The sequence below is a fragment of the Balaenoptera acutorostrata genome, chromosome 20 (assembly GCF_949987535.1).
Source record: "Balaenoptera acutorostrata chromosome 20, mBalAcu1.1, whole genome shotgun sequence".
NCBI lineage: Eukaryota > Metazoa > Chordata > Mammalia > Artiodactyla > Balaenopteridae > Balaenoptera > Balaenoptera acutorostrata.
Window position 1 is genome coordinate 61376943 of NC_080083.1, and position 26097 is coordinate 61403039.

Sequence of the window (26097 nt, forward strand, 5' to 3'; positions counted from 1 at the left end):
GTGATCCCATCTCTATAATGCTGCCTCTTTGAACCCCAAAATCAATGTTTGGTTTCAAAATTGAAGTTCAGAGCCTGGTTGATGTGAAATTCACTTCCAGTCCTTTAGATTCTGCAGACTAAAACTGATGCTGACCTTGACTTGTTTCCTTCAAAGCCCCTTCCAAATTGTTGGCCTCGGTCCCATTTTCTTCTACTTCTTAACATTAAACTTGGCACCTCCGTCTTACTGTGACAGCCCTCACAGCCTCTTTCCAATCTAGTTCACCTTTATTCCATCATCCAGGGGCAGAAAGATGCCTGAAACAGAGCCCTACTTCTCGCTGAGGGGCGAGGTAGGCTGAGCTTACGTAGAATTTACAGACCGCGATCAGGGGTAGGAAGGAGACTTCCCCATGCAGCCTGAGGGAGCAACAGGAGCAGCTGCGCATGTCGGGGATTCAGGGGAGGGGGTGCGCACAAGCTGAGATCTGGATCACGAGAAGCAGCCCACTCTCCACAGAGCCCAGTGGGGAGAGCGCCCCAGGAGGCAAACCTGGGATGTGCAGCTGTCCTGGAACAGGAGGAATCATGATGCATTCGGCGGTCGGCGGAAAAGGCCACCATGACTGGACTGCAGAGAACAGGTTTGGCCTAAGAGATGAGACTGGAGTCAAATCAAGTAGGGCTTTATAAACCATGCTGAGAAGATTGATTTATTTTATTTCCCCCCATAAAAGGGTATTACTCAATTACTTTAATCTTATTTTAAAATTTTTATTGGAGTAGAGCTGATTTACAATGCTGTGTTAGTTTCAGGTGTGCAGCCAAGTGATTCAGTCGTACGTAGACCTGCAGCCACTCTTTTTTAGATTCTTTTCCTGTACAGGTCATCACAGAGTAATGTACATACAATAGTCCCTATTAGTTATCTATTTATATATAGTAGTGTGTATATGTCAATCCCAGTCTCCCAGTTTATCCCTCCCACCCCCCTTACCCCCTGGTCACCATAGTTTATTTTCTACATCTTCAATTACTTTAACCTTGACATGACCAGAATTGCCATGCGTGCAGAACACACTGAGGCCTGGGTTGGGGGAGGTGCAGGAAAAGCAGTCAAGAAGCATGAGACGCCTACGGCACGGTGACCCCTGAAAGGAGCTCAGAGTTAGTGGGAGAAATTATTACCAGTCAGTCGAGCAAGACTTTGCACCTCTCCCCTTACCTGGAAAGATTAAATCTCTAGTAACTGGAATCAACATCTCCAACTTTAGCTCTTTTGCATATTTCCCTAGTGATTTTCACCAAAAATGCCTTCCTAAAGATTCCTACGGAAATATTAAAACATAATTACACAATAATCCTAAAAGACAAGGCTATACACACACGTGATACTGCTGCTGCCTGAGGTGACCTTCCAAATTGTAGCCTGCACCAGGGAGTTTAACAGATTTAGGGAAATCGTGTGAAAAAAGCGGCCTGGAAACTCTCGTGTCTGTGTTCTCATAAAATGCAAACACAACAACAACAATGGTTGCCACACCTGAGTAAGCAACGTGGGGAAACAGCCGAACTGGCGGGGTGGCAACGCGGACAGGGTGCTACACTCAGTTCACCCAGGGCCACGGAAGATGGGCTCCTCACCGGCTCAGGGGGGGGGCAGCTCGTTTCAGGCTCCACCAAGCTCAGTCCGGGCACAGGCAGTGAACAGCAAAGTCAGAAGCATTAAATGACTCTGCCGCCTGCGTGTGTGTTGGCCCCTATAGCTGGCTCTAGAAGATGCCAACTGGCACTCAAGCCGAAACTCCCTTCTTAAAGAGAAACTAGCACTCCCCTTACTCAGACCAGAATTTCTCCTTCTGGTTTAACCCCTCTTAGAAAACCATCCTTGGCTTTGCAAACCTATGTAAAAACACAGCCCCCGCTCCCCAGCTTTCCTGCCCTCCCCAGCATGCATCTGCAAATCCCTCCTAGGCACAAATGCAAAACAGTTGCCAATCGTCCTTTTGGGGATTCGTAGGGCAACCAGCCAACTGGCCGCCAGCAGGTTATTCACACTGCAATAGGAAACAAATTTCTTGCTGCAATTATCCTTAAATTTCTACTGTTTACCCCAGGAATAAACTAATTGCTGCTGTAAAACACCCTTTCCCACACTGCCCAGCACACATCTGTAAATTCCAAGAGGGATGGGGGTGAGCTGGTTGCCAGTTGGCCTCTGGAAAGGAATGGCGGCTGGCCAACTGGAAGCCAGTTTATTATTCATGGTGGAAGAGAACTTGAACTTCTTATTGCAAATACCCCGCATGCTTCGGTGTTTACCTTTGAACTACACAACTTGGACCTTAACTTGTAATAAGCCTGTCTTTACTGCTGGCTGTGGACCGGTGGCAGAGGCATAGGAAAGGGAAGACAATATCGTATCTCAAACATTTACTGAATACCTATGAAACGCCGGGTGGCGTGCTGGACGCTGACAATTGTACATGGGAGTTTTATATTCTAAGAGGAATTCACAGAACTGGGGTAAAACACATTCTCTCCACTGCCGCCAACTATTAAACCTGTAAGTGCAGGTTTTGTTCCAAACACCCTTTCAACTTCTCTTCCTTAACGCTTTCATCATCAAGACTGGAGGTCTTACCAGGGTTTTACAAGGTGTATGACAAGAGCATCTTCTGAAGTAGCTCACCTTCAGAAGGTTTGTGCTTCTGTGCCTTTGAACAAACTATTGTTTCTGCCTAAAACCTCTCTCTCCTGCTTCTCTGAGTGTGAAAAGCATACAAATCTCTGAAGACCCAACTCAAGTGTGGGAGGTGGAGAGAGACACAAGCATCCTGGAAGGATACAGTAGACAACCTCACAGGCAAAGGACCAAAACGAGCCCAGGGCGGTGAAGATGGGAACTGGGAAGCCTACAGGGACCAACACCTCCAATACGTCTTCCCAGTATTGTAAGCTACCGTTTGTCCTCTGCTTGGAGTAGAGTTGATTTACAATGTTGTGTTAGTTTCATGTGTACAGCAAAGTGAATCAGTTATACGTACACATATATCCACTCTTTTTTAGATTCTTTTCCCATACAGGCCATTACAGAGTACTGAGAAGAGTTCCCTGTGCTATACGGTAGGTCCTTATTAGTCATCTGTTTTATATATAGCAGTGCGTGTACGTCAATCCCAATCTCCCCGTTCAGCCCTTCCCCTGCCTTCCCCCCGGGTAACTGTGTGTTTTCCACGTCTGTGACTATTTCTGTTTTGTAAATAAGCTCACGTGCACCCTTGTGTTTAGACCCCACATGGAAGCTCGGCTTCCCTCTGCCTCTTTCCCGGCCCCCCTTCTAGATGACCGGCTGCTTCTGCTCGCCGCGTCCAGCGCGAGCACCAGCACCGCGGCTGCATCACCTCCAAGGCCCGGTGCTCAGCATCGGTGATGACACCCTCTGCGCCGCGTGAACACTCGAAGGGAGACTCTAACACACTCCTGACGTACAGTGGACTGACCCCCCTTGGGTCACGGGCCCCACCCTGGATGACCAGCTGGGGCTGGAGACCGGGTTCCCCGGTACTAACGATCTAGTTCCCATCAGTTCAGTGAAGGCACGGACAGGTTCGTGGAAGGTTCTGTGAGCAACGCAACAAAATGGCCTGTTATGCAACTGACCACACCCCCGTGGTCACGCAGGCATGTGCCCGCCCCCCACGCACACTCCCCCATCCATTAGGCAACACATGCCCTCCCCCCACCCCCGGACCACGTTAACTTCCTGCCTCGTTATCCCTTGGCATCGGCCCCCGCAAATAAATAGGCTTTCAATGTTTGTTGAGTAAGCCTTTTAAAAATATAAACTGGATTATGTCACTCCCTCGCTTAAATACTTCAGCGGCTTCCCGTTGTATCTAAAATAAAACCCAAATTTCCTTTCGTGACCTCAGAGGCCCAAAGGGAACGAGACCCTCCTCTGTCTCCGTGTCAATTAGGTACCTCTCACCTCTGCCTTCTCAGTGCTCAGGCCTTTTCTTTTATTCCCTCTAACACATCAAAACCTCTCCAGGCTCAGGACCTTGACAAGTCTTGTTCCCTCTGTCTGGAATGTTCTCTCGTTCTTCACGCAGCTGGCGCCTTCCCCCTCCTGCTTCGGAATCCAGCTGAGATGTTACCTCATCAGAGAAGCCTTTCCTGACCAGCCCGTCCAACAACACGCTCACTCACTCGGCTCCGTGGGGTGTGTTCACAGCGTGTACCGCAATTCTGGATCGTTAGCGAGTCGGCTTATGTACTTCTCTGCCATCTTTACCCCGGGTGGGCTGTAAGCTCCGCAGAGTTCCACAGGTCTCCTTCCTTCATGTCCATACACACGGGGCCTGATACAGTGCTTGGCACTCAATCAATATTTGTTGGTGGATGAATGTATCAGAAGATAAAAGATTCAAATTCTGGCTTGATCACTGACAGTAATCTTGGGCAGAATACTTCTTTCTTCTTTTCCTTTTTTAAATTTATTTTAATTTATGGTTTTTATTGAGGTATAGTTGATTTACAATGTTGTGTTAATGTCTGCTGTACTCCTTTCTAAGTGTCAGCTTCCTCTTCAACAAAATCAGGAGACTCCAGAATTATTCTGATTCACCTAAAAATTACTCAAGCCTCCCTCTCTGAGATGCTTTCCCTAGTAACTAACCCATCTCATTCTGACGTTGAATGCCTACGCTGAAATACTATTTTGCAGCTGTTTTATGGTTACTGTAAGGTCTTTGGAGACAGGAAGCAGTGGTTCGTGGAAAAGGAGAGAATTCTGGGTCACCTGGAATTTTGGAGACTCCTGAAATATCTTCTAAGAAGGTAGAAATTCCTAAATATGTTTACAAAAAGTATGATAAAATACTAACTCTTATATTGAACGCATTCATGTTTTAAACACAGAAACGTACAATGCAATGTAGCTAAGCTATGTGTAGAAAACTGTCCATACTTCCTTCAGCAAAAACATTATTCAGGTGCTTACTGACTCAATTACGAGCATTAAAGACCATTATCCACCTGTTATCACATTTAATATGACAGAACCTGCATGACAGACGGTTATTTCAAGGATGCCAGTGAACCATGCTTTCCAGTATTTGTACCCTGTGAGTCGCCACACACACTGAGGCTGAGCTTGGCCATGGGACCAGCTTTGGCCAATAAGACTTCAGGAGGAATTATGCAGGGGAGCTCCCACATCGGGGCGCGTCCTGGGGCTGGTCCTCGTGAGCTGCTCCTCCACGGAGCCCAGACACCATGATTCAAGGAGGCCCACGTGGTGGAGAATCCAGGCCCTGGTCCTAGCAGAGCTCTCAGGCAGCAGCCAGCACCACTTACTAACCATGTGAGTGAAGACATTTGGACCTTCCACACATCCCGTGAAGTAGAACTGTATATCAACCAACCGAGAGAATCAGGAGAAAAAAAAATAATTCATTGTTGTTTTAGGCCACCACATCTGGAGGTGGTTTGCTACTCAGCAATCAGATAACAGAAACACCCTGAAAAGTAGATATCATCTCATTTGCACAGAGGAGTCAGAAGTGGCAAGTGACCAAACTCACATCACTATTGTGATTCTAATCTTTACCGACCACCTTCTCTGGAGAAAAGCAAGTTAACCTTCAAAATAGCCAATATGTCAACAGGTCCCACTAAAGAAGAGTCTCCGTGCGGATCATCTGACCCGGTTCCCTCCACCCCAAAGCCATAGACAATTGAAAGCAGTTGGCAACGAACTCAAAAACAGCCAAATCATCAACTGACCTACAACCTACACTATGGCTTGCAACGGCATAAAAAGTCATACTAAACCCATCAGATTCCCTTTCTCAAGAGTTCTAACTGAAAATACTGGATGACTATGGCAGCTGAGCAGTAGAAACTGAAGCCAACATGGTAGCATGCGTTAGCATAAGACAGATCGTAACACACCAAAGCTATGAGAAGACATAAAATAAAACAATATGAACAAGCAGAAGCTATGAAGTATAAAAAATAACAAAGAGTTCAGGTTAATAACTTCTTAGTAGACATTCAGAAGCAGAAGGGGGCAGAGAAAACAGTCCAAAGAAGCAGAAACAGGAAAACGTGCTAGGTGTTGGCATCTCCACATGGCTCCCAAGAACTGCCTAGTTTCCTGATGGTTGTCCAGCTGTGATTTTAAAAGGGTATGGTCTTATAATAAACTGATCTTTTCTTAAAGTAAGCTGAGTAATTTTCTATTCCCTGCAGCCTTGACAGTCACAACAGGAAATAATGCCCACTATGGAAAATTCACCTACGAAAGATTATGATTTTTCTAGTTCCTTTTAACGAGGGTTTAATTTCCAATAAGCAGGTTCCCAGGATTATTAGGTGGGGGCAATAAAGGGGAAAAACCTGGGAAAACTTCGTTTCCCATGACAGCTTTCTACCCAGAATGACTTTATGCTGGACCAAATAACTTGATTTATCCTCATTATTAGATTGTCAAAATGCTGGATTTCAAGTGTAAGGGCCCAGTGCCTTCTTCAGACACTTGGATCCAATAACTTTCCATTTGATCCAATTTTCCTTGTGCATGAGTGTGCACTGCACACATGGTAACTCACTACCAAAAATCTGTATCACTCATGAGCAGCTATATCTAACCTTACAAGTCTGGAAGGGAAATGAATAAACTAGTCAAAGGGGGACGGGAGAGATCAGAGCTGCAAGAGAGATTAATCCTACAAATAAATTTTTATATTAAACCTGACTTTGATTAGATGATTTGAACCCTCAGAACAATTTTCTTTGGTTTTTCTTTGTCAGATTTATGAAGTTCTCCTCTTTTAAAAAAAAAATGTGTATATTGCTGAAAGACTGTAAAATTTAATAGCAAACAGATTACACACTTAGGAATAGACTAAGCACAATTAGCGCTCACATTCCTCCCGCTCCTATAAATAACTTGGTTTTCTTTCCATGTCTGCAAATTTCATTAGAGTGGTGGAAAAAAAGGTGGGGAGAGGAAGAAGGAAAAAAGAAAAGCCTTCTGACTCTCTCTCATTGCAAAGTATAGATCCAATCACTCAATCAGGGGCTTTGTACTACATAGGAGGGGAAAATAACTCTCCCACCTTCCCCATCATATACCACTAGCTTTGGAAAGAAAACTTTTCTACATACGGATTTGAAATTCACCTGCTAAAAAAAATACACATATGTTGCTATTCTAGCAAGCAACCTGCTTCGTGGGCTCTTCCACAACAAGCTTCAGTGATCTGAGAACAAAGGTTTTGTCCCTCCCATAATTTTAAGCTGTATATACTTTGGACAAGCTACCTAATTTAGCAGTAACTGTTAATCATATCTGTGAAAAGAAAAAAAACCTCTAACTTCTCATTTATTAGAAGCTAAAAACAAGTATTAGTGGGAGGAGGAAACTTGGAAAGAGTCAAAGTCTGGAAGCATGGGATACATGAGTCCCTTCCGAGTCTCTTAGGTTCCCTCCCGTTCCCCAATCCTCTCCAGGGAAAGGTCTATGCCGAAACATATTTGGCACATATTTGGAACATATTGGGTTTATGTTCAGTTCTTGGATGGGGTCTATTTATATAAAGTGAGGGGAAGAATTTGTATCATGTGAAGGAAAAAACATTCTTTTATCACGATCTGAATATTTCAAAGCACTTGGGTAAAAGTTATTGATCTAAAATTGTGTGAGAACTTGGACTTAATCTTAAAATTCTAAGCTGGTTACTAGCAGTTCCCAAAAAACCAAGCCAGTCCCTAATAAAATCTGTAGGGATTGATTTCATGGAGTGGGCCCTTTTTTTAAACAGTAAACGTGACACAAAACACTAAGAAGAATTGAGATAAAAAGCAAGAATTTCCTGGTGCTTTTATGCCTTAATTAGAGATATTTGAATACAAAGAACAAAAACCCATTTTAACAAGCTCAACTAAAAAAGAAGTCATTGCTAACATATATTCTGTAAGGGGTTAATAACCAGAGTATATAAAGAAATCCTACAAAACAACAACAGTAAAACAAACAACCTGATTTTAAAATGGGCAAAGGACTTGAAGAGGTATTTCTCCAAAGAAGATATACAAATGGCCAACAAGCACATGAAAGGTACTCAACATGACTAATCATTAGGGAAATGCAAATCAAAACCACAATGAGATCCCACTTCATACTGATTAAGATGGCTAGTGCCAAACAAACGAAAAAACAGAAAATAAGTGTTGGCAAGGATGTGGAGAAATCAGAACCCCTGTGCATTACTGACTGGAGAGAATGTAAAATGGTGCCGTCCTTGCAGAAAACAGTATGGTGGTTCCTAAAAAAAATTGAAAATAGAATTACCATGTGGTCTGGTAACTTCATTTCTGGATATATTCCCAAAAGAACTGAAAGCAAGACCTCAAAGAGACATTTGTACACCCATTCCCATAGCATCATTACTTCAAAAGGTGGAAGCAACCCTAGTGTCCATCAGTGGATGAATGGATAAAGAAAGTGTGGTATATACATACAATGGAATACTATTCAGCCTTAAAAAAGGACAACATTCTCATCACATGCTATCACGTAGATGAATCTCGAGAACAGTATACTAAGTGAAATAAGCCAGTCACAAAAAGGCAAATACTGTATGATTCCACTTATATGAGGTATGTAAAGTAAGCAAATTCATAGAGATGGAAAGTCGAAGGGTGTTTGCCAAGAGCTGGTAGAAGGAGAGGATGGAGAGTTGTTTTTTAATGGGTATGAAATTTCAGTTTTGCAACATAAATAGAGTTCTGGAGACGTGTGGTGCTGACGGTGGTAACAGAACAACGTGAATGCGCCCAGCACTACTCAACAGTACGCTGAAAATGACTAAGAAGGTAAATTTTATGTGTGCTTAACCAAAATTAAACTTTTTAATTTTTAAAAGAGGTCATTATTATAATGCTAATGGGAATATTTTATATGACCCACTTTCTACGAAGTAGAGCCAGACCCCTCATGAGAGTTAGAAAAATCATTAGGTGGCTCCTCCTCCATATATCTGTCTGTCTGTCTGTCTCTCTTTTTCAATGTCTCTCACTATTCTCTTCTTGGATCTTCTCTGTTTCTGCTCTGTGGCAGACAGATGCTAAGAAAGCCTCCAGTAATCTGTTTTCTGGTACTCACATCCTTGTGCAAGCCAGCTTTTGCTCAGTAATGCTGAGTAACAAACATCCCCATCACCAAATCCCTTGAGTGTGGACAGGATCCATGACTTACTCCTAACCAATGGAATATTGCAAAGGTGATGGTATGTCACTTCTGTGATTACATTACATTATATTGTAACTTGTGTCTTGCTGGCAGACTCCCCCTTGGTGGCTTGGATGAAGCAAGCTGCCATGTTGTAAGCTGCCCTATGGAGAAACCCACATGACAAGGAACTGAGGCCCACAGGCAAGGGCAAACCAGGAAATGAATCCTGTCAACAGCTATGTAAGTAAGCTTGGGAGTGGACCCTTCCCAGAGGAGTCTTCAGATGAGACCTCAGTGCCAGCTGACACTTGAATACAGCCTCGTGAGAGACCCTGAGTCAAAGAAGCCACTTAGCCCATGCCTAGATTCCTGACCCATTGAAAATCTGAGATAATAAATGTGCATTGTTGTGAAGTAAGTCAGAAAGAGAAAAACACATATCGTATATTAGCGCATATATGTGGAACCTAGAAAAATGGTACAGATGAACCAGTCTGCAGGGCAGAAATAGAGACACAGATATAGAGAACAAACATATGGACACCAAGGGGGGGAAAATGGAAGGGTGGGGTGGTGGTGGGATGATTTGGGAGATTGGGATTGACATATATACACTAATATGTATAAAATGGATAACTAATAAGAACCTGCTGTATAAAAAATAAATTCTAAAATTCAAAAAAATCAAAAATCAAATAAAAATCCGAGCTCAACTCCAAAATCAATCAATCAATCAATGTACATTGTTTTAAGCCACTAAGTTGATGATAATTTGCTATAAGGCAATATATAACTAATACATGCTCTGTTCTACTCTATAGAAGAGCCTTTTCTACAAGGATTTTAGCTTTTATATTTACCTAAAATGTAATTTGCACCTGGCTACAGCACTGACTCTAGCTCCCAAACTGCTCCTCACAGGCAACCTCACTGGTGTCTGGATCTCAGGTCCTAGTTCCTAGGAGCAACCAACTAGCCAGCTACGATGAAAGTTATTCATTCTAGAAGATGGGCACCTGCTGCAACAGGTTTGCATCCCATCTGTCATCAGGACCATAGTGGAAGGTACACTTCTTTTAAAGGGAGAGGGGCCAGGAGACCATGCCCAGTGTCTTGAGCACATCATACTTGTCCTCTCCCTGTTTTCTCTTTTCTTTCTTTTGAAAAGAAGTTGAAAACTGATTATCAAAGTTGCCCTGAGACTTCAGAATTCTTCCCCATGGATGAAAGAAATAGTGTAAGTAATAATAACAATATTCACATTATCTAAGCTTTGCAACCAACTAAATAAAACTAAATAAACTGTATAATCAATATCCACATTGGCTTATCTTGCGACTAAAATCTAACTTTTTATATATTTATATATTATAGCAGACTTCACAGGTGCCTGAAATGAAATTAGCACGCAAGGTAAATTTTCTTATTTAAAAAACTTACCAAATGGCGAAATATTCACAGTATGGTCAGTTCAGCTTCAATTAGAATACTTGTTTGTAACATTCACCCAAAACTTTATTTTCCTAGGCATAAACACCAAAAAATCATCCAATAATCCCCCATATCACCAGTTTTTTCTTTGTGTGTATTTTGGTTAGCTGCCTAAAATACTTTTCAAAAGAAGTCTTTATTTATAAAATAAAGGGAGAAAAGTTCTTCTCTTTCTCTAAAGGCCTGTCTATTTTGCAATCAACAGAAGATGAGGGGATATTTTGGAAACGTAACCAGTGCGGAGGCAAAACTGAAATGCTTGGGACCTTGGGCTTTTGCCTAAATGCTTTTTTTCTTCAGTCTTTTTTTTTATTGAGGTACAGCTGATTTGCACTGTTGCGCCAGTCTCTGCTGTACAGCAATGTGACTGCGTTACACACATATAGACATCCTTTTTTTAATATTATTTTCCAATAGGGTTTTTTAGGCTGCTCCTGAGCGGAACTAGGTGGCAGCTGTTGGCATGTGGGTGCGTTTTGCTTAAACCAGGAGGTAAATTGCTAAATCCTCTGGTGTTTCCAAACACAGAGCAGACTTCTACCTCTTCTCCAAAAATGTTGCATAATTAATAAAATTCGTATCATCGAACCAATCCTTTGCTCTTTCTGCTTGCAAAAAAGTTTATTTTCCTATTCTCCCTTTGAAGAAAGACACTTGTGATAGATGGTAGATGACAGTCCAGGAATTTTACCAAAATGACAGTACACGCCCTATAAGCAGCTGTGGGTTGGCCACGGCTCCGTCTTTTGTGCACATCTAGTGTAACGCAGCCAAGGGAAAGAAACAGTCACGTCTGAGTGTGCCATGGATCCAAAGGGCATTTGCACCGGGCGTCAAATACACGCAAACGCAGTTGCTAGAGGTCTCTCTCTGGCTTGCAGAAACAGGAAAGGAGGTGGGACACCTCTGACAAACTATGGCTTAAAACTGCTCTGCGAGTACCTGTGTCTGATTTCAGCTACTTAGATGTGGTGCAGCCAGCAGGCCCTGGACAAAAGGCGTGGTAGGGTGGGACCAGCCGGTGCTTGGGACTCGGGTCAGGACCCACACCAGGAGGTAGGCAGCAGTCACCAGCGTCCCTACCTCCTGCGTGCCAGTGGCCTGGCTTGCCTCACCGCCCCACCCACCCCAGCTTCCTCGCCTGCAAGTGACACCACAAGGGCGGCCTCTCAGAAGTGGTGGCAGGTTGGGAAGAAAGGTAGCTGTGTTTGCTTTTTCCTTCCTACACAAGTAGTCTCTTACAGTCTGAGAAGGGGGAGAATCTCAAATTTGAAGGTTGCCACCTATGAGGCCATTATTGGTAATTTACACATAGTACGATGACGTGATGCACCCATGCCCGTGATCTTGAGCATCTCGTAGACATACATCTATCTATATAACCATCTATGTAGATATATATATACACACACAATAGACAGATAGATAGATAGATAGATACAAGACTCAGCTATGTCCCAGGGTCTCTACCCCCGTGAAGAACTGATACAACGTGGAGCCCTTGGTTCTAACTGCTGGAGAAAATATCATCATGTCGTGTTCCTAAAACAGTGACATTAGCACCAGATCAGCATCATTTGGGGTGACTTCTTTACAAAGGCAGATCCCTGGTCCCATCTCAAGATTCTGGCTCAGTGGATCTGGAGCCGAGGCCCAGAAATCTTCATGGAATAGAACACCCACAGGTGATTCTAGTGCAACCAATAATGGACTCATTCTGGAATCAGCATGTAGAACCACTCCCAAACCACTGACTTGTTACGAAGATATAATGTTCTGGACTTCTGAAAGTCTATGGTTTGGGAGACGCCTCCCGTTAATTACGTCCTGATTCTACCAAGAAAATCTACAGCCCCTGGAAAAACTGCTGACACCCCTCTCCTTCCTCCCTATTTGCATTTCTCTTTTACTTTACATTTCTTCTTCTTTCTCTCTACTTTTGTTCCTCTTCTTGCACTCCTTCTTTACTCTTACCTTTTAAAAAAATTATTTCTACTTTATTTCTCATGCTTCAGCTACAGGAGCAGATAGGCTTTGCTGATATATTAGCCAGTCAAAGAGTGAGCTGACTGCTGTACATATTCTTACCAGAAGAAAATGCTTTCTTGGGGGCACAGAGATCCGTGGCCCCGGAAAGCTTTTGGGAGGCCCTGGGATGGACTGCAGTGGCTGTTATTGCATTTTCCCGTGTGTCACTACTCCCTAGTTGAATGCAGTTGGAAGTTGGGAAGTTATGCAAACTGCTGACCCATGGGATTATGCTGCCAGCGGTCCTAGCAGAAGTCCCCAACAGCCAAGATGCCCAGGACAAGAATTCAGTCTAAAAGCAGCCCAGCTTTCACCAAAAGCAGCATTCCAAAGCAGGTAATCATTAGGTGGACGCCCAACATCCATCATGGGTTGTGGATATCTAGACTCCAAGGAGCAGCTTTAACTAAGATCGTTACTAATGAAACTCAGCCGGCCACGTTCAGAAGGGTAAGAGGGAAGGAGGAGGGGAGACTGGCCGACTGGCCCCCTGGTACATGCCATGGATTTACACACGTGTCATTGCCTGTGATCTTCACCTGTGAGGGTGAGTACTTTTGCCCCGGTTTACAGAAGAAGAAACTGAGATGCAAAGAAATTAAGCATAATTCTCCCAGGGTCACACCTTCACTACGCGGAGTCAAGTGACGCCCAATTCAGAGCTGTTTTTATTTCATATCCCTTACACATCTCAAAGGTTCCGGCACTGGGAGGACCACCGAGGATTCAAAGACAGGGGAGGGGAGAGCCGCGCGGTTCGAATCCACTTCTCTGTGAAGATGCACTGGACCCTCCTCGCATCACAAAGCCACAGCGCTCAAAGGGCTGTTAGGAATCATGCCGTCACTATCCTCACACTTAAGATGAAGAGGCAGAGAGCCGGGGATGCACCGTGCCTCGCCAGAAGTCACGGGACGACAGATAGAAACGGAACTAGAACCGGCTCTTCTGATGCGCAGGTCAGGACGTTTCTGTCGCTGTGCTGTTTGCCAAAGAGCTACCACGTTCATTTGAAAAATGGATCAAAACTTCATACTTGGCCAGGTAAAGCTCACCCCAAGTCGTTATCCTAGGCACAACGTGAAACTAGCCCAGGACCTCCTAAAACATATGCCCCTGAATTCCTGCCTGTTAAGCTGCGCGACTGTCTCCAGGTATCCGTTCCAGTTGGAACCACCTAGAACTGCTACAGATTCTGTCATCCCTTGAAGGATCTTGCCACGCAGCTGCTCCCTACCCAAGCTAGGCCTCCAGAGTTATCAAGAAGTTAGTCCTAGGAACCTCTAGCTTTAAGGCAATCCCATGCCCACTTTATGTGAATGGTTGCTGAGGTCAAGGAAATGGGAAGCCTGCAGAGTGATAGCTATACCCTATCGGTCTCAAACTCGAGGGCAGAAGATGAGAGAGAAGAAGAGGGGGGTGGAGGGGGAGAGAGGGAGGGAGAGAGAGAAGGAGAGAGAGGGAGGGGGGAGGGGGAGAGAGAGAGAGAGGGAGAGAGAGAGAGAAGGAGAGAGAGAGGGAGAGAGAGAGAGGGAGAGAGAGGGGGAGAGAGAGGGAGAGGGGGGGGGAGAGAGAGAGGGAGGGAGGGAGAGAGAGGGAGAGAGAGGGGGAGGGAGGGAGAGAGAGGGAGAGAGAGAGAGAGGGAGGGAGAGAGAGAAGGAGAGAGAGGGAGAGAGAGAAAGGGAGAGAGGGAGAGAGAGAGAGAGGGAGGGAGAGAGAGAAGGAGAGAGAGGGAGAGAGGAAGAGAGAGAGGGAGAGAGGAAGAGAGAGAGGGAGAGAGGGAGAGAGGGAGAGAGAGGGAGGCTAGGCAGTTCTCAGCACTTTCTAGTTCCCACTCAATCCTCAACCCCTGCAGGGAGTGTATATGTATATATGTGTGTGTGTGTAAATGTAAATTAATATGTGTGTGTAAATGTAATGTATGTGTGTAAATGTAAATTAATGTATGTGTGTAAATGTAAATTAATGTGTGTGTAAATGTAAATTAATGTGTGTGTAAGTGTAATGTATGTGTGTGTAAATGTAATATATCTGTGTAAATGTAAATTAATGTATATGTGTGTAAATGTAAATTAATGTATATGTGTGTGTGTGAATGTAAATTAATGTATATATGTGTGTGTGTGAATGTAAATTAATGTATATATGTGTGTGTGTGAATGTAAATTAACGCTTCCTCTTTCTGTATCAGGTAACTCCTGAAGTTGATCCTCCCTTGCCCTCCTTCCTAATCTACATCAGCAGGAGGATGGTCTGGAAGCTCGTGGTGCAATGGCACCCAGGCAGCTGAAGCAGTTTGTGCAGCTGGGTATCTGAGATGTTCAGATCCACAGGATTTAGGCATAAACTTCTACATGATCATGAAAGCCTCTGCGTCTGGCTTTTAGCCCAGTATGTGCATTTCTCCTTCCTACCTGTCCTTCCCAGTAATGACTTGCTTGATGCAAGTATTCCTTAGTGTTTGACGGGTTCCCTGAAGACAGGAACCAGCCCATGTGGCTTTTTGATGACTGTATCCCCATAATTAGAATGGTGTCTGGAACACAGAAGGTAGTCAGAAAACACTTTCTGGACGAATGAATAAATGTCACAGCGTGATATGATAGGACATTACGTAGCAAAATCGTTCTATTTCCACTCGTGACTGGGGTCTCAAAACCCAAGACTCAGTTTTCCCAATTCAGTTCATATTCAGTAAGTAAAAATTAGTAAAATTAGTAAAAAATCATAAAAATTAGTGAGTAAAAATCAGCTAATACCACTGTTCATTGCTAACTAGTGCCAGATCTAAGAGAACCTCATAAAGATCTTACGGAAAATCAATTGGGTATCTCTGCGGTCACAGATCAGGTAATAAATAATAAATAAATCAGAAACAAAGAGGAAATCCCCAACGTGTAGTGAAAATTCAGCAAGCTGATTGTAGGAAAGAGAAAGGTTAATATTACTTATTATAATATTACTTGCTTTAAACATGTTGGAAAAAAAGGTGTTTGCTTATGCAATGAGACTACAGTTATATTCGTTTTTTCTTCACTCAACGTTTTGTATTTTGAATTTTATGTAAGGCCATTTGTTACCTGGGGTGAAAAAAATGTGTTTAAAAAAAAGGAAGGGAAGGCGGGAGGGAGAGAGAGAGAGAAAAAGAGAAGAGGTGGGAGGGGGAGAGAGAAGGGAGGGAGGGAGGAAAAAGACCCCATAAAATGAAAAAAGACAGGCTATTTCTTCATGGCTCTAAAACCGCTGATTGAAAATGGATGAAAGTCAAATCAACCGGTTGTTTTGTCTCCATGACACTAAACACTACTGGTTTTACTTCTTCAAAGAATGTCTTGAACTGATTAGTTATTTTGGCATCATGGAGACACGCCACCATGTGAACAAGGAAAACAACACACAAGCAACTGGGGAGAGCCCCGGGCCCTGGGGAATGATGTCGGCTGAGTTACGGAGACCAAGACCCAGAGCTCACTGGTGTATCCTCATCTTGATACACTGACATCCTTTAAAAGAATCAGTATGTTCCAGTCAATGGACAATATCTGAGACTTAGGAATCTGGATCCCTGGGTTCTGTTACGCATCCTTTAGACAAACAGATCTGAGAAGTAAAACAGGTATCTCCAATGCTCCTTCTTTTCTGCAACAATTGGGATAATGATTTCTGTCCTATTTATTCTCAGCGTAAGAAAGCCTAGGTAGGAAAGTGTATAGAAAATGACACTTTCTAAGTTAGTGAAAAGTGGTATTACTGATACTGCCAATTATGATGTCCCTTCAAGAGAAGATAGAGGGGTGAAGTATGCAGACAGTACAAGAATCAGAAGAATCTGAGTTTTGCTGAGACCACAGTCTCGTTGATTTCAGAGCTTAAACCAACACCCCAGGACTACGGCCACCTAAGGATCTCCATCCAGATTGTACATCCTGACTACAGCGTGCAGATTCTCTGCCAATTCAAGTGTTAATTTCATGTCAGATGCCCACCCTTGACATGGCCAATTATTCTCCATTACAGCTTTGGTTTAAAGAGTTCACAGCACATATGAATGGGCTGAATAAAATAATTACCTAATTATGACATCACCATGTGCAATCAGTGGAATATTTTAAAGTGCTGTTTTAAATCTTCATGAGAGGATAACGTGAGAGCCCTTATAGTTACGTGTTAAAATCTGTTGCGCAGAGAAACAGCAGTGGGACCAAGCAGAGTAGCTTCTCGGTGTGCCTTACGTCTTAAGTGTACGATATTGTAGACGAACGTAAACAAAGCTGTCACCCTACGTGACTGATTAGTTTCTGGAGCATACGCTTTGCACTTACTCTTGTTTGGATTTCTTACACACAGTAATGTCTTCAAAACAGTAGGTACTTTTTAAAAAAATTTTTATTCGGGTATAGTTGCTTTACAATATTGTGTTACTTTATACTGTACAGCAAAGCGAATCAGCTATATGTATACATATATCCCCTCTTTTTTGGATTTCCTTCTCATTTAGGTCACCACAGAGCATTGAGTAGTGTTCCAAAAAAAAAAAAAAAAAAGTAGGTTCTAAGTTTTTCTGTATTTAATGACATTTACAAATCTCTCTGAGCGAAGTAAGTCAGACACAGAAAGACAAATATATGATATCGCTTGTATGTGGAATCTAAAAAAATGGTATAAATGGACTTATTTACAAAACAGAAATAGACTCACGGATGTAGAAAACAAACTTATGGTTATCAGGGGATAAGGGCGGGGGGAGGGATAAATTGGGAGATTGGGATTGACATATACACATAACTGTATATAAGACAGGTAACTAATAAGAACCTGCTGTATAGCACAGGGAACTCTACTCAATACTCTGCAATGGTCTATATGGGAAAAGATCTAAAAAATAAAAGAGTGGATATGTTTGTATGTATTAACTGATTCACTTTACTGTATTCCGGAAACTAACACAACATTGTAAATCAATTATACTCCAATAAAAATTTTAAAAAACACCTCTTAACAAATCAAAAGGGTTAAAGTAGCCAGTCTCTACTATAAATGAGAATTTTCAAAAGTCTTTCATCTGAGGACCATGGTAATGAAGTTTCTATGGCAACTAAGAAGGATACGCTTGGACCCCAGGGTTACCCGCAGTCACCGTAGTTCTTGATATCTTCCCAATCCGGTCTGCACAAACGTGCTTGTGTGGTAAGCCCCTCCACTGTCCAACAGAAACTGATGGCCATGACTTACCAAATGCAGCAGCAAGCACCCCTGCTTTCCACAGGATTCTAAAACATGCTGATGGAGCAGGAAATAGCTATAAAAGTTCCCCTGAAATCCTCTAGGGATGTCCTGTAACATTTTCCATGGAAATGCCATAAAATATTCCACACCATTAGCTTCACTTAAAGAAACATTTGTCAACGTGCTTTACCTTCTTATAGGTGACATTTTTTTTCTTTAAATACGTGTCATTTACAAAAATAGTTTCGTTCTTTAACAAAATACATAGACATTATTATCGCCATGGGATTCTGATTGACAGAAAGTTAATCACAGCAAAATTACATTCCACTAAAGCCAAAGTAAAATTAATCAATGAGGAGCAGAGTTGGGGTGGTAGAGTACAGAATGTGGATGAAAAATTATAAAAGAATTTTTTTTTTTTTGGGAAAATCAAATCCCTACACTATCAGGGGTCCGTTTTCCAGTTTCAGAAAATATGAAATTTCCTTAGAAAGACTCACTGTTACCCACGTGACCCAGGAGAATTCACAGGCATTGAAATTAACTCCCAAGCTCCTCCTCATCTGACACCAAGAAAATATGCTGCAAATCAACCTATATTTTCCAGAGCACGGAGTACTGTTACCACGTGGGCACCACATGCTGAGGATGGCAAACAGGTGTGTGGGTGAGGCTTCCTGACTGCAGCAACTTCACGCTCGATCCCCAGGTGGCCTGTCCACAGCCCGCTCCAGACGCAGGTCACTCCCGACCGGTGTGCAGTGATTTTCCACTGGGAACCCCAGGGCTTTCACGGGGCCTCTGAAGTGCAGGATCATCACATAACACTGCCCCCGGAGCCATGACCCCTTCGCCTTCCTGCCACTTCTTCCAGACATCTCTGCCCTCTGCAGACTCTCAGGACCTTGCCCACTTCTGCCCAACAGCTACCTGCAACTGCAAATTACCCTGTCTGGGATTAGTGTGTCGTTTTGTCAGGGTTCTGCTTAAACTTCCCCATTTCACTGGTTTTTCAAAACTCTTCTTGCTGTTCTTTGGTTGGACTCCACCGTATAAGCGACTGAGATGATTCATCCAGCTTTGAAAGGCATTTTTTTTTTAAGTTTGGAGAGATTAAAGCAATAGGGAAGGTGGGGAGAGCTAGACCGTGGACAGGAGTCTTAGACTCGGTGCATCCGGTCATGAGAAGGACTCACTGCTGAAACAGATGCAGAAAAGGCTGAAAATGTACACAAGGAGCTGAGATCAGCTTCAGAAGACATGGGCAGAAGACAGGCATCAAAACCTAGTTGGCAAAGCAAGAGCAGATTTGAGAATGTGACCCACTAGGAGATGCCCATCAGAAACAAGCAAAGGCAGCTGTCAAGCACGCAGCGAAAAAAAGGTAAATGTATTAAAAGAATGAGCTCCAAAGTCATGATGAGTACATGGTGCTTTCCAGACAGCTTTATATGAACTGTGAGCTAATCGCATCCAACAAGGAAAGCTGGGGGCCTACTTGCGTCACTCTACCAGTTTGAGCCTTCGGAGTGTTGTTTTATGACATGATCTAAATTAGGGATCAGGAGTGATAAATATATATAATAGACAGAAGGACTAAGACGTGAAAGAGGACAAACTAAACATCCAAGCTGCTCCCAGGATGCTCAGAGCCCTAATACCCATCAAGACGACACTCAGAGAGGGGCGTGCCACCTGTGCTTGTGCCAGGGCCTAAAGCCAGCCTCCTGGGCACAGGTCTTTCTCTTGAGGCTGACTCAGCTCCTCTAGCCACCCGTCCTACGTGTAAGATCAGAATTGTGGTTTATTAATTCACACTGAAAAAGGAAGCGGTCTCAGAAACTGAATTACCTACTTGTGAATGAAGAGTGTGAACTATCCCCGTTCAAGGTTTAACAAAGTTAGCCAAGAATATTCATCAGGCCCACTGGCGAGCGCAGATTATTCCTAAGGATAATTAACAAGTGGTCTGAATGTTCCGTGCACTCAGCCTAAGAAAACACAACACAGCCATCTCAACAACGGGGATGGACTTGCCAGTGAGTCAAGAGTGCTTAAGTCCATCTACTAAAGTTTCGCCCCCACCCAGACAGCATCTGAAAGAACACTGCCAACATTTGACTCTGAATTTTTTGTTTGCATTGCTCACGTGTCTGACTGACGCATGCTCTTTAATACATTTCATCAGGCCACATGCAATCCAGTCTTCTAAGCTGAAGAGTCTTTCCTTCCCCTTCACTTGTCTTTACCCAACTGTGCTGTGATCTATGTAATAATAGACTGATTTAAAAGTTCGACTCCTAGAGATCAATCTCACATCTCTATTTTCCAAGGCTTAGGGGGAAGAAGGCTGGCAAAGGCACTTCACAGTTCTCAAGTGCTGCAACAGAAGTGCCTGGCTTTCCTTCTTATTTAAAAACTTAATGGGATTTTTAAAAGGCCTATTATTGCACTTTCTCATTTACATGTTCACATCAACAGCCCCCGAATCATTTTAGTCCTCCCAGGATGCTGGAGGCGGAAAGGAAAACGTTCTTTTTATCAAGGTCATTAATGAATTCACACTAACAAAGGAACTTTATCTGTGTTACGTTCAATATTTGCAGAAGCAAAATTGTGAGCTTCTCTAGAGAAACCCTGGCAAGTGATAATCAAAAGTATCAAGGAAACAAATGAGAAAAGAAGATAAGTTCTGCAAATCACTTTCGTGTTTTAGAAAGCTGGAGTTAAAAGAGTAGGACAGATTGAAGGCAAACTCAGAATCATACAATGGAAAAACACTGCACCGAAGATTAAAGGCCCGCCTGCTAGAGAGATAATGCCAAATTTGATGAGAAAATACATTACATTTCCTTTCCTTTGAAACCTTAGTTGATATTTTCCACTTTTACTGGAAAGAAATAAGCTCTAAGATGTCACTCAGCACTAGAAGAGAGGAGCCTCCCTTTCCAAATGCAAAAACACGGAGGAAGTGCCTAAATGCTTTTTTTCTATGAAGTACAAGCCCCTGAAAAGTTCAAGATCAGCTCACAGACTGCGAAAAACCTGCTTTGGGTCTTTTTGTTGTTTGGCTGTGAACATTTTTCTCTCTACGGGAAACTTGTAAAGGGGCTGGAAGTGGGAGAGAGAAGTGGATGAAAAGAATGAACTTTCTCGTTCCTTTTAGACAGGTCCTTCTCCTCTGGCCTTTTGCTTGGCCCTTGCATTTGTACTCACCGTTTACCAGGGCATTAATTTATCAACAGTTCACCTCTGACCTTTCTCTCGCTAACCGACATAGATTAGCGAACAAGCACACCAACTTCCCCAAAATAATAACGGCTCTCACCTTACCCAGTGATGGCCCGTGGGCATTCCCTGCTCTCCGACAATTTCTCCGCCAAGCTGAGTTAAGGTCCCAGCTCCCTCTTACTGGTCCCTCTTGGAAGCATCACAAAGATTAACCTGTCAGCTTCTGGCTCTGTGCTCTGTGCCCAAGGTCAGCTTCACTGAGGGCTCCCCCTGCAGTCACACCGGGGCCCCCGAACTTAAAAAGGCTCTGTTGTTACCATCTTGAAATTCCGAATTAGTTCTCAACAAGGAGCCCCACGGTTTTATTTGCACTTGGTCCTGCAAATCATAGAGCCGGTGCTGTTCATGACTATGTTTCCCTGACTGAGCGCTAAAAGCACAGTTGCATTCCTGACCTGACCCACGCCAGTCTAATGGGGCAAAACACACACGGCTGGTCAAGAAAGCGCCTGGGTTACGAAGCTGAGCTCAGCCAGCCACAGCTCCAGCCCGCACAGGCTTGTCACGTTGGTCAAATATTCAAGAGCATGCATTCATCTGCTTGGCCACTGCTCTGAGCAAACTAGAGGCCTCCAGCCCTGTCACATGCTAACATCGAGGAGAACCAGAGACCGTGATTTGCACTCACTGGAAAGTTGGGTCCGGACCTCGGCCCTTGCTCCCGGAAAGTTCAGGGCAAAACTCATGAATTCCAGGAATGCACGGGGAGAGAACCAAAGAGCAAAACTGGACTTCTACCTAAGTTTAGAAATCAAAGGCTACTGATCTAATCCTTTAGCTGAAATCCTTTATTAGAAATGGCAATAAAACCTGGTTAATCAACTAGGTGCCTTTACACAATCATTTCATGTTGACGAGAGCCAAGAGCTCACGAATAATATTATTTCCTGGCTTGGAATAAAGATGCCTACCTTGTTTCTGCTGGGGAAAGATTCCCCACCCTCCTCTGTTTTCCTGTGTCACTTCCCTCCCCTCCCCCAGATATCCATAATTTGTAGTAAGCTATATCTTTTTCTCATTTTTCTTACTTTTTACATCTGTAAAGCATGTTAATGGAACTATAACTGCTGCTTGCCTGTGGAGGATTCCAGGCAATTACGGCTTGTAGCAGATTTGCATTTGAAGAATTTAGGACCAAAGGATGTTGCGGGGCAAGCGTTGCAGAGTGGACCAACCTCACCCACCAACCTGATCACACAAGTGTAACTCAAACTTCTAGTGCAGACCCGGGTTAAAAGCCTACCCCACAATCAGGGAAATCCAGATGCTGACTGGACATCTGACGGCATTAAGGAATTATTATTTTAATTTAGGCATAAAGCAGTATTGTGACTATATTTTTAATAAATATTCACCATTTGGAAATACATACAGAAATACGATATCTGGGAGTTGCTCCAAAATAACCCAGTTGTACAGGAGGCTGGAGAGGTGGAGAACAGGACTGCTATGAACTGATAATTTCTGAAATTAGGTGACGGGTTCAGGACAGTAAATTGTAATACGCTCTCAACTCGTCTATACATACGACACTTTCCGTAATAAAGCTTTGAAAAGGTGTTTCTTTGTATTCTGTATTTAGTTGGGTCCTACCATTTCGTAGCTGCAGAATATTAGGCAAACTGCTCTCTGAGCCTATTTTCGTCTGTGTAGTTTTCCCGGTCTGAGCTCCCCCTTGGAGTTGTGAGAAATGACGGAGCCAGTGCATATAAAGTGACCAGTAATAGCGGAGAGAAGGAAAGGGCCCCTTCACCATGGCCCAAGGACCTCGTCCGGCTCAGGGTGTCCTTCGGTGGGACCTGCTACTGGCCCTCAGCTGAGCGGATTCCTTCCTTTTGTCGACATGCCAGCCAGAGTCTACACAGAAGTTCCAACTTCTGCTTACTTCATGAAACCAGTTAGGGCTTGAAGAATTCAGCTTGCTGTGGAACGCTAGAGTCTTAATCTCCTGCACGACGTCCCTTCCGACTGCCACCCCTTTTCAAAACAACACAAATATATATTTGGATTTTCCATAAACAAGAACACATGCCAAGCAGGTTTGTACAGATTGCAGAAGAACGTCCCTTTGATGCAGATCCTGAAAATACATCACCGAATGATTGTACTTGAGAACAGCATCGAGAGCTCTCTAACCAAACCAGTTTGGAGCTGCAGCTGCCTACGAAGAGCTAATGTGACAGACAGCGTTACAGAGGGAACCAATGGATGTCTCGAGAGTACTGACCTTCTGACCATTTTTTAATTAACATGCTGTTTCACCCAACAGGGCGCTGAATCACTCTGCACATCACTGGTGTAAACAAAAGGGAACAATAACCTAATAGCATTTACCTAGTGGACCTTCTGCTATGCTGAATTTCCCTAAGAGAGGTAAACCAGTGTAAACAAATACCGTGTTCTTCAGAGAAAGCTGATAGAGAGGATTGATTCTGAGTGGAAAGTTTTCTTCATTTAAGTTACAGAGAAAGGTATTTGCTGGTTACTCACCCTTAACTTCCTTGTCTCCCCCACCTCCCACAATTCTTGCGGACCTTAACTCCGGCTCCCGGATACGAAGCTCTCGGGAAAGAGGCAGGCTCCTCGCAGGGATTCTTATCTCCCCAAAGGGGCATCCCTCGAAAACAGCCTTTAAAACTAGGAAGGTTTGCTTTTGTGCAAGAAGTATTAGCTTTACGAACTGCAGTGTTGTCTGCAGTAGTCAATAGTTAAAAACACAGAGAACGTCAACAAGGACGGGATAAAATGAGTTAGAGTCACATCACAGAGCACTCATCAAAAATGACCTGGAGGATTTTCCTGAGGTATCGCTGAGTACGAAGAGGAATACTGCAAAAGAGTGTGTCATACGATCCCATTCTGACATCACCTAAGTACAGAAGAAAATACTGAAGAACACACATTAGGGTGTTATCATGGCTTCCCAGTTGGGGTGTGCAGACTGAGCTGGAATGAGAGGTACTGGTGTTAGGAGGATGGGGATGTGTCCATGATAAAAACGCAAACTGCCACGTGTGGTATAATCCCATGGGAGGAAAACTGTGTGTGTCTATGTGTGTGTGCACATTTGCACACATGAGAGCACGCATGTGCATGCATGCACACATAAAGAGATTCATGAGAGGATAAACACCTAGAAGCTCACAGTGGTTGCTGTAGGGGAGCAGAGTTCCACAGGACCTTGACTTCCTTATTAAAGTTTTATATATTGTTAGATTTCTGTACATTAAGCATATCACATGGCATTTATATTATGAAGGAAGGATAAAGTCTAATGGATCATTGGAACAAAAATGGTATCTGTTCAGGCTCAAATCAACAGATAATTGTTGAGCCTTCTAGTAATTTTCTGTTGCTGCCCACATTGCTTGCCTTGCTGTCCCCTTGCCCCATCTTCAAGGCCAGCAATGCAGTGTCTCTCTGACCCTGCTTCACTGTCACATCGCTTTCCCCGGTCTCTTCTGCCCCGCCTCTTCTACTTTGAAGGATCCTTATGATTGCATTGGGCCCAACCAGATAGTCTAACTCAGTCCACCTACTTTAAGGTCAACTGATTAGCAATCTTAATCTGCAACTGTCATTGCCCTTTGCCGTGTTCTTTAACACATTCACAGGTTCGTGGATTAGGAAAGAGACACCTTTGGGGGACGGGGACATTATTCCGCCTTCCACAAGCATCTTCGTCCTATGTGCTAGCACCGTGCTGGGTATTGAGAGTATGAAGGAAACAAACAGAATACGCACTTTCAAGAAAAATTACGCCATCAACCAACATTTATGAAGGGTTTCCTGTGTTCTGAGTATTGTTCCAAACACCATACGTATGCGTTCATCTAACAAACATCAAGCCATCTACTATGCGTTGAGCTGTCTCTTGGTGCCAGGGATGTGCAGTAAATAAAACACACAAAAGTCCTTGCCCTCACGGAGAAGACACTAAACAGAAGAAAATGAATGTACTCGTCAAAAAAATTCTATGAGGTGGGTGCTTTATAATTCCCATTTACATAAGAGGAAACTGAGGCACAGAAAGGCAAATCATTTCCTTAATATTCTGGCAAGTGGTAAAGCTGGACTTCAAATGTAGGTAGTCTCTCTCCAGAGCCTAAACTCTTACCGTTATATTATGACGCCTCCTATAGTTCGATTTTGCCAGCCCAAACGGTCCCAACTAGAGTGGGCCGAGTCGGACACTGTAACCTAGGAAACTCTGATGCAGAGACACACCTGGATGGATTGCTAGATTGAGGAACTGAGAGAAGTATTCAGAAGGCAAGATTTGGTCTACTGAAACCCACCCTTAGCTGCTCCACTCACCAACCCAGGCCAACTCATCAATTTGACCTTCCTTCCGCCTCTGCTTTTACTTCTGTCTTAGCATTATCATCATAGAATGGTAAACCCTTAGAGTGGGAAGGGCTTTGAGATAATTCTAAATCCCCTTTAAACTGAGAACGAGCTAGAGCCTGTGGCTGGCATTTCTATTTCCAAATCTAAACTTAAATCTGTAAAGCCACCTATCACATTTCTAATTCTTTTTCTCCCTAACCTTTCTGTCACTCTAATCAAAATCACAATTGGCACAACGGCTCTGGGCCTAGAAATTTCAGTCAAATTCCTACGGGACGCAGGCTTTATTGAAATACTAGGCCTGCAAGGGCAATTAACTTGGGCAAAATAGGGGCACACCGAATTTCCTGAGGAACTCATGAACGTCGTGAAATCCAAAGTAATCGGACATCTATCAAAGGGGTTCGTATCGTAATTCTCCTGAGAGATCAGTATAATCTACTGGTTGAATTCCCCAGAAATACAGAGCTCAGGTTGACTGGC

The 26097-nt window shown here is 43.5% G+C and overlaps 1 protein-coding gene across 1 annotated transcript in view; it reads right to left on the bottom strand.

The window, feature by feature from the left end:
* The window catches only part of KCNJ16 (potassium inwardly rectifying channel subfamily J member 16), a 358272-nt gene extending 336612 nt beyond the window's left edge, over positions 1–21660 (bottom strand). Inside the window, exon 1 of the mRNA XM_057536933.1 lies at positions 21302–21660. The gene's annotated coding sequence lies outside the window, so the exon portion shown is untranslated. The remainder of the gene's footprint in view (positions 1–21301) is intronic.
* Positions 21661–26097: the final 4437 nt, after the last annotated feature.